Source organism: Phaethon aethereus (assembly GCF_964289735.1).
Source record: "Phaethon aethereus genome assembly, chromosome: 5".
NCBI classification, from domain to species: domain Eukaryota; kingdom Metazoa; phylum Chordata; class Aves; order Phaethontiformes; family Phaethontidae; genus Phaethon; species Phaethon aethereus.
Genome location: NC_138579.1, coordinates 71371151 through 71378139, shown reverse-complemented (window position 1 = coordinate 71378139; position 6989 = coordinate 71371151).

The following is a 6989-nucleotide window of genomic DNA, read 5'->3' as shown; positions in this document are numbered from 1 at the left end:
CGGTACCACCAGCCGGGGCTTTTCCACGAGCCCAGGATGGAGCAGGGCCGGGAGTCTGTCCCCCGGAAAATCCCGCAACCAAAAGCGTCGCTTTTTACTGCGGTTTGACAGCCACCTCCTCGGGGCGGACAGAGGAGGCCCAGGCGCCGGCTGCCGCAGGGACGGGGCTGTCCTGCAGCCCCGGCCTTGCTGCCTCTGGCAGCGACGGGCTTGGGGCGGTCCTGCGGCAGCCGGGCAGCCACCCCTCCGGGGGGTCCCGCGACCGTGGGGTCTGACGAGTACACCCGCGCTGACGACGCGCCAGCGGCACCGCAGCGTGCCGGGGGGCCGGCACGCGTCGCCCAAAACGAGCGCGAGCGCTCCTCGGCTGTGGCAGAGGCAGGAGCCGCGGCGAGCGGCGCGCCGCCGCTACAGGCGCCCGTCGCCCCGGGGGAGAAGCCAACCCGCCGGACCGCTGCGGCTCCCTCGGGGAGGCTCCTTCGGGCGACACCCCTCCTTGCCCACCCGCGGCACCGGGGCAGCCTCGGGAGGCAGACCGCGGCGGCGCGGAGGACGGCCGGTGCCGCGCGCAGCCCTGGCGCGCTGACACGGCAACAGCGGCGCCACAGGCCGCGGCCCGAGCCCGCCCGCTCCAGGCCTCGGCCTCCCTGGCCAAGGCGCTTGGCTCTGAGCTTTCGTGCCCCGGGCTGGAAGCGGCCCCAGCTCTGGGCATCTAAACCCGCCCAGACGTGCTCTGGAGGAGCCTGCTGCTTCTGCTGGCCCTTCAGCCGTACCGGTCTCCTGTGGCCACCCAAAATTTGGTGAAGGCCATTCCCGTCCTGGCAGGGGTAGTCCCTGCTCCCCTGCAAACCCGCAGCCAGAGCGGCGCGGACGGCCGAGGGTGGAGCAGGCACCGAAAAGAGGGACGTCCCCACGGTGGGGACGCAGGAGGGGCAGAGCCAGGGTGAAGCTCTCCAAAATCCGCCGTTTCCCTGCCCCAGGCCTCCGATGTCCATCCTTCTGCTCAGGCAGAGGCAGAGCGCCGCGTCGGCTCCCAGCATCGGCCCCAGTTCGCCCACCAACCTGCTGGGAACTGCCTTCCAGCCCCGCTCCTTGCACGCGAAGCTGCAGCACGAATCGGCCGACGTGGCCTTGGGGTATTTTTTTTTATTTTAGCCGATGTACAATGCAAGGCTCATCGACTGGACACAAATAGGTCCAAGGGTGAATTTTAGGTGGCGGATGGTGACTCCTCACCAGCTGCTTTTCAGCCAGCAACGCGCCGGGGTCTTCTCTGAGCTCCAGTGCCAGAAGCGAAGGAAACTGGAGCCGCGTGATAAACGAGGTCAAAGCCTAGCGGCAGAGATAAGGATGCAGTGGCCAACGGAGAAAAAGCTCTGCATCATCACATACGCAACTGAAATTAAATCCACGAAGCATAACGCTGCTTTAAAGGAAAACCTTTAAAGAAAACCTCATGTTCCAGACAATACAAAGGCTTCGCGTGTACAAAACTGCGGTCCCACTCGTGGGACGTGTTCTTGCGGGTGAGAGCTTTGCTGCTGCAAACGCGGCGCCATCCCCACCCCACGCACGTCGCTCGCTGGCGCTGAGCCTGGTCCTGCAACCATCCCCAGGGACGGGAAGCCCCCGAGACTGCTGACAGCCCCGAACGTTTTGCTCGGCGACGGACGCGACGTCCCGCCGTACCACAGCGCACGGGTTGGAATAACCTCCAGCCCCCCCCGGCGTCAGCGGGTTTGGTTTATTGCAATAGATCAGGTCAAAACTTGGGGTGCGGAGCCCCGCCGCCACGCGGAGCTCAGATCCGAGGCTAAAATCTGGACAAGAATTTGGCAGCTCTGCCAATTCCCACTGCTGACCAAAAAAAAAAAATACAATCCAGATGCAGATACTCCTCCTGGCCTCTGGTGTGCCTGAAATTAGGAAATCAACAGGCTGGAGGGATGCACGCAATAAAAATGACGGGAATCGGGGCATGCGGAGTCGAGCACATGAGGTGTCACAAACTGGGCGAGGTGCCCGGACGCGGCCCACGGTCCCAGCGCGTTTTTGGGGCGTAAAGGTCTGACGAAGCCGCCGTCCGGACTGAGGTTAGCGGCTGGAGCGATCCTGGCACCGACACCCACGCTCCTGTCCTGAGACACACAGACAAGGGAAAAAAGCACCTAGCCCCAGAACTTGCCAAAATTCAGCTTGTTTGCTTGCATCCAGTCCCAGGCAGGCCAGGCTTAAACTAAAAGATGAGTAAGGGTGACGCAAGAGCAGCACGGAGGTGACAGGCGGTGGGGCCAGCTCACCAGCAAGTCCAGCGCTGGTAACGTGTTCTTAAACGTCCTGAAAAAGGAGGATTTGAAAGAGAAACGTGGTAGTGGCACGAGAGTGCCGGGCGATGGGGACATCCGTATTTTGGCAGGGAGACAAAGGGTCGCTGCGGGTTTTATCAGGGCTCTGAAGGGAATTGTCTGCATCTGCTGCCAGCGTGTACGTGATGCTGATAAAGGTCTGAAGCTCTGGACTAAGATCCTTGCAGCTCTTTATCCCAAAAGACACGGCAGAAAAGGGTGTTGCAAGCATCACGCTGGGTTGCGACAAGAGCCTGGACAAAGCCTGATCTGGCAAAAGGAAGAATTTTTAAGATTTACCCTCAAACTCGGCCAAGAGCACAGCCTGGTCCTTCTTACCCCGGCAGGGATCATCGCCCTCCTGGGCCACCCTGAGCCCGAGGCAACGCCAGGAGATACCCGGGCAGGGTTAGTGATGCTCCTTCCTCCGGTATGAACAAGAAATCTTCATTTATACACTTGCCGCAGGGAGTTTTCAGGCTGCCAGCTCCTTCTTTTCACCGAAGACAAGACAGTTTCTGGGTCTCCATAATTATTTACACGTGGGCTGTATTTATTGGCAATTAAATGGTTCAGTGGCTCCGAGACATTAGTCTCCTCTAAACATGTTGTCTGCCAGATTGCTTCCTGCCAGCAGCCCCTGTGGGCTGGGGAATTTTGCCGAGCCCTCCGGGGCGGCTCGTGCAGGGGAGGGAGCAGCTGGCAGAGCCCCCCCGCCGAGGCCACCGCGCTCCGCTCTCCCTCGGAAAAAATGATGCTGTAACACAGCCTCACGGCCAACAATCCGGAGCCAGCGGGAGGGGATCGCGATCGCTCTAACGGCACTTGCGGCCCGGCGGACGCGAGCCCCGGGAGGTGGGGGAGGCCGCGGGGACGGAGCGCGCGGCACCCGTGGGAAACGGCCCGGGAAAAACGCGCCGGCCTGGGACAACGTGCAGCAGCTCGGCAAAACTCGCAGTGGGAAGGTAAAAAAAAAAACAAAGCGCGGCGACCTGGTAAAATGGGCAGAGATCCTAGAAAAATCTGCAGCGGTCCTGCTAACGCACGCAGCGAAGCTGGCGGAGCACGCGGTGGGCTGGGAGAACACGGAGCAAGCCCAGCCACGCGCAGCAAACACACGACGGCTCTGGCGAGCCGTGCCGCAGCCCCAGCGACGCGGGCGGTCACGCCAGCAGAATATGCAGCAGCTTGGTAAAACGTGCTGTGACTTTGGCGAAACGTGCAACAGCTCTCAGAAAACACGCAGCAGCCCCAGCGAAGCGTGCGGTGATCCCAGTAAGACGCGCGGCAGCCTGGTAAAACACGCGGCGACCTGGTAAGAGACACGAGGCAACCCCAGTAAAACACGCAGCAGCCTCGGGAAAACACGCGCCGGCCTGGAAAAACTTCCCGACGGCTCTTCCCGACGGCGGCTGCTGCGGCATCGCGCGAGGGTCCCGCTCGCCGTCTCCACATCCCAGCCTCCCGCCAGCCCCCCGCGCCTTTGGCGGGCGCCCGAACGCCGTCAGCCGTCACCCCCGGCGGGGGAAAGGAGACGGCACGGGCGAGGCAGCTCAAAGGCTGCCGAGCCCACGGAGGGTGCGGGGTGGCGGAGCAATGGCAGCGCCAGCCTACGCAGGGCAAAAGGCAGCCCCCAAGCTGGGCAGCACCCTGACTCACACCAGGCGGGGTGAAAAACGGCATCGGGGCGAAGCACTTTGTGTTGTGAAGCAGGAGGGGAGGTTTGGCCGCCCAGCAGCACGTGGTGTGATTTTTGCCGGTTAGAGAAAGAAAGGAGGGAGGAAAAAAGAAAGAAAGGAGGGGAAAAAAAGAAAGGAAGGAAGGAGGGGAAAAAAAGAAAGAAAGGAAGGAGGGGAAAAAGAAAGGAAGGAAGGAGGGGAAAAAAGAAAGAAAGGAAGGAGGGAAAAAAAGAAAGAAAGGGGGGGAAAAGAAAGAAAGGAGGGGGAAAAAAGAAAAAAGGAGGGGAAAAAAGAAAGATGACAAAGAAGGAAAAAAGAAAGAAATAAAAAGGGAGGGAGGGAGGGAATGTCTGACTGTAATTTCAAAGTTCAGGAGGCTGGTCTGCTCTCCAAGGGCTGAGCTGCAGGAGTTACGCCAGCACAGAGCACATCGGAAAGCTGCTCGGTGCCAAATTTCCAGCCCGAGAAGAGCTTCTGGTGGTGTGACTCAAACAGGGAACGCTGCACCCCGTGGCGGGAGCGTCCCAGCCCGGCGCGGGGATGGGAGACACGCGAAAACAAAGGACGGGGCCACTAGAGGGAACAGTGGGTGCCCAAAACCGCTCCAAAAGCTGCTTGCGACTATTCAAAGATCCGTTAAAATAAGATGCAGGGCTCGTTCTTGCTATTGCAAGACTTTTTTTTTTTTAATTATTATTTTAAGGAATTGTCTGAAGTTTCCAAGATCAGGGTGGATTCCTGCTTTGGGGCAGCATCCGGCACGGTGCTGAGCACCCGGGGCGGACATGGTGCTTTGCAGAGACTTTGTCCCTTTGCAGCATCGTCCCATCAGCGCCGGGAATTTGCTGCCAAACCCAGTCCCAGCTCCGGGCTGGCCCCGCTGCGCGGGAACGGCAGCAGCCCGGCAGTGCCGCTGCTCTTTGTGACTGCGCAGCGGGGAAGAGCAACAAAAATGCGCCCTCCTGCCCGGCGTGGAGGGGGGCTTTTCAATAAACCAGATGTTTTCGCTGCCGCCCCGAACATCCCCACCTCCTCGCCATCAGCGGTTGCCACTCGGTACGGCAGGAGCTGCGTTAAAAGCCTCCCGGACCCAAAACGCCTGCCGGCCCCCGAGACCCCGCGGAACACGCTGTTCTCCCCAAAGGTCAGGCTGGCTGCTAGCAGGGCTCTAATCAGCTTAAGACCCGCTTAGGCTTGCTAATGAGTGCTGGGAAGCGGGCCGGAGGCGGTGGGAGGAGCGAGGAGCGTGGGCATCCAGATATTTGAGTGCACTTAGTATGTTTTCAGGTTTTAAATTTCAAGCTTTTGCCGTTTTCCTCTCGCCTGGCCCTTTCCCCGGCTTAGCTGCTGTTTTGCAAATGAGCCTGAATTGCCTCAATTCTGCCTCCTTGCTGCCAGAAAAGCGGAGCCCGCACCCAGCCATGCTACTCAGCTATTCAGCCCTTACTCCTCACTATTATTCGGGCGACTTAAAAGTCTTTTAAACAGCCGCAGCTTCAGCGGGGTTTGCATCACGTGCCTGTGTTGCTGCTGGTTTTAGCATCCCTATTTTCCTTATTTTCCTCCTCAACCGATGCTCCCCAACAGAGTTACAGCAATAAACATGATTTTGCTGGCTGCTGTGAGCATATTTCCAAGCCACCAACCCCTAGGTGTTGGGCAGGAGGAATACACACCCAGTGCTTTTAGGAGAGCAGAAGGACGCATTTAAGCCCCCAAGCATCCTGCCGTTCCCCATTTCTTTCATTGCCCAAGCTCCCATCGGCAAATACCACTTACCACAGCGGCCCAGCGCAGCCGCAATGCTGCACGGCTCCCGAGAGCCGCTGAAAGGTGCCGTTCCCCGCGCTGGTTGCCGGTCCGTGCCGGAGAGCTCTGCGGATAAACCCCACCGATGCTTTACCTTCACTCTCTCTGGTAGCACGGCAAGGTTTCCGCGGCTCCCACTGGCGCCTCGGAGAGGTGTAAAGGGAATTCGGCGAGCTGCTTGGCTTGAAATGGTGTCAAGCTGTGCTACCAGCAAGCAGAAGATGCAATTTATAATTCCATGTTTTGGAACTGCAAAGGAAAAGGCTTCTGGTAAGTTTTAAAAACCAAAGGTGTTTTTTTTCTTTTCCCAGAAGAAAAGGAAGCCACCTCATACGTCTTTACAGGCAAGTGCAAAACAGACCCAGAAAATTCCCCGACACTGAGAGGAGGTTGGATATAACTGAGGCAGGAGACTCCCACCCGTTACGTGAGACGGGATTTCAGTTTCGGTTCCCAACCCTGCTAACGGCATCCCGTGGGACCCCGAACACCCAGGACGCCGTGGTCCCTCCGACACTCACAAGGCGCGCGGGGCTTGTGCGCACGGGAGGTTCAAGTGCCGCGGGAGCAATGCAAAAACCGCTCCAGGGCTTATTCCCCAACTGCTGTTTGGTGTGAGCTGTGCTTTCGGCTGCAAACGCGCACAAATACACAAACCTGTGCAAAACACACAAGCCACAGAAATTTGTACAAAAGAGTACGTAGCCAAACAGGGCTGGCCAGCACAGCCCCTGGGATGGCTCTTAAAATGCTACAAAATACAAAATGAGTAAAAAATGCCACTTGGGAGAATCTTGCGCTGCTTTTAGAGCTGTTTGCACAGACGCGATACGGTGGCACAATGTAAAGGCAGCCTGGTCTTACTGCCATTTGCTACAGGCTGGAATTTCTAACAGAGCACCGTTACGTCCGGCCGCCTCGCGCGCCTGCGCGGGCATCGGCCCCTCGATCCTCCTGACGGGCATTGCTAAGGCGGGACAGAAACCAGCGCTTTGCTCTCGGGGCCTGAAACAAGCTCCTCGTCCCCAGCCAGACAACGTCCATCAACCCATACACCGCTGCAGGGAGGCTTCCACCTCCTACCCGCCACCTCCGGGGAGAAGAGCATCCTCCGCCCGCGCCCGTGTTGCTGCAGGCAGGTGGCAACCAGCCTCCT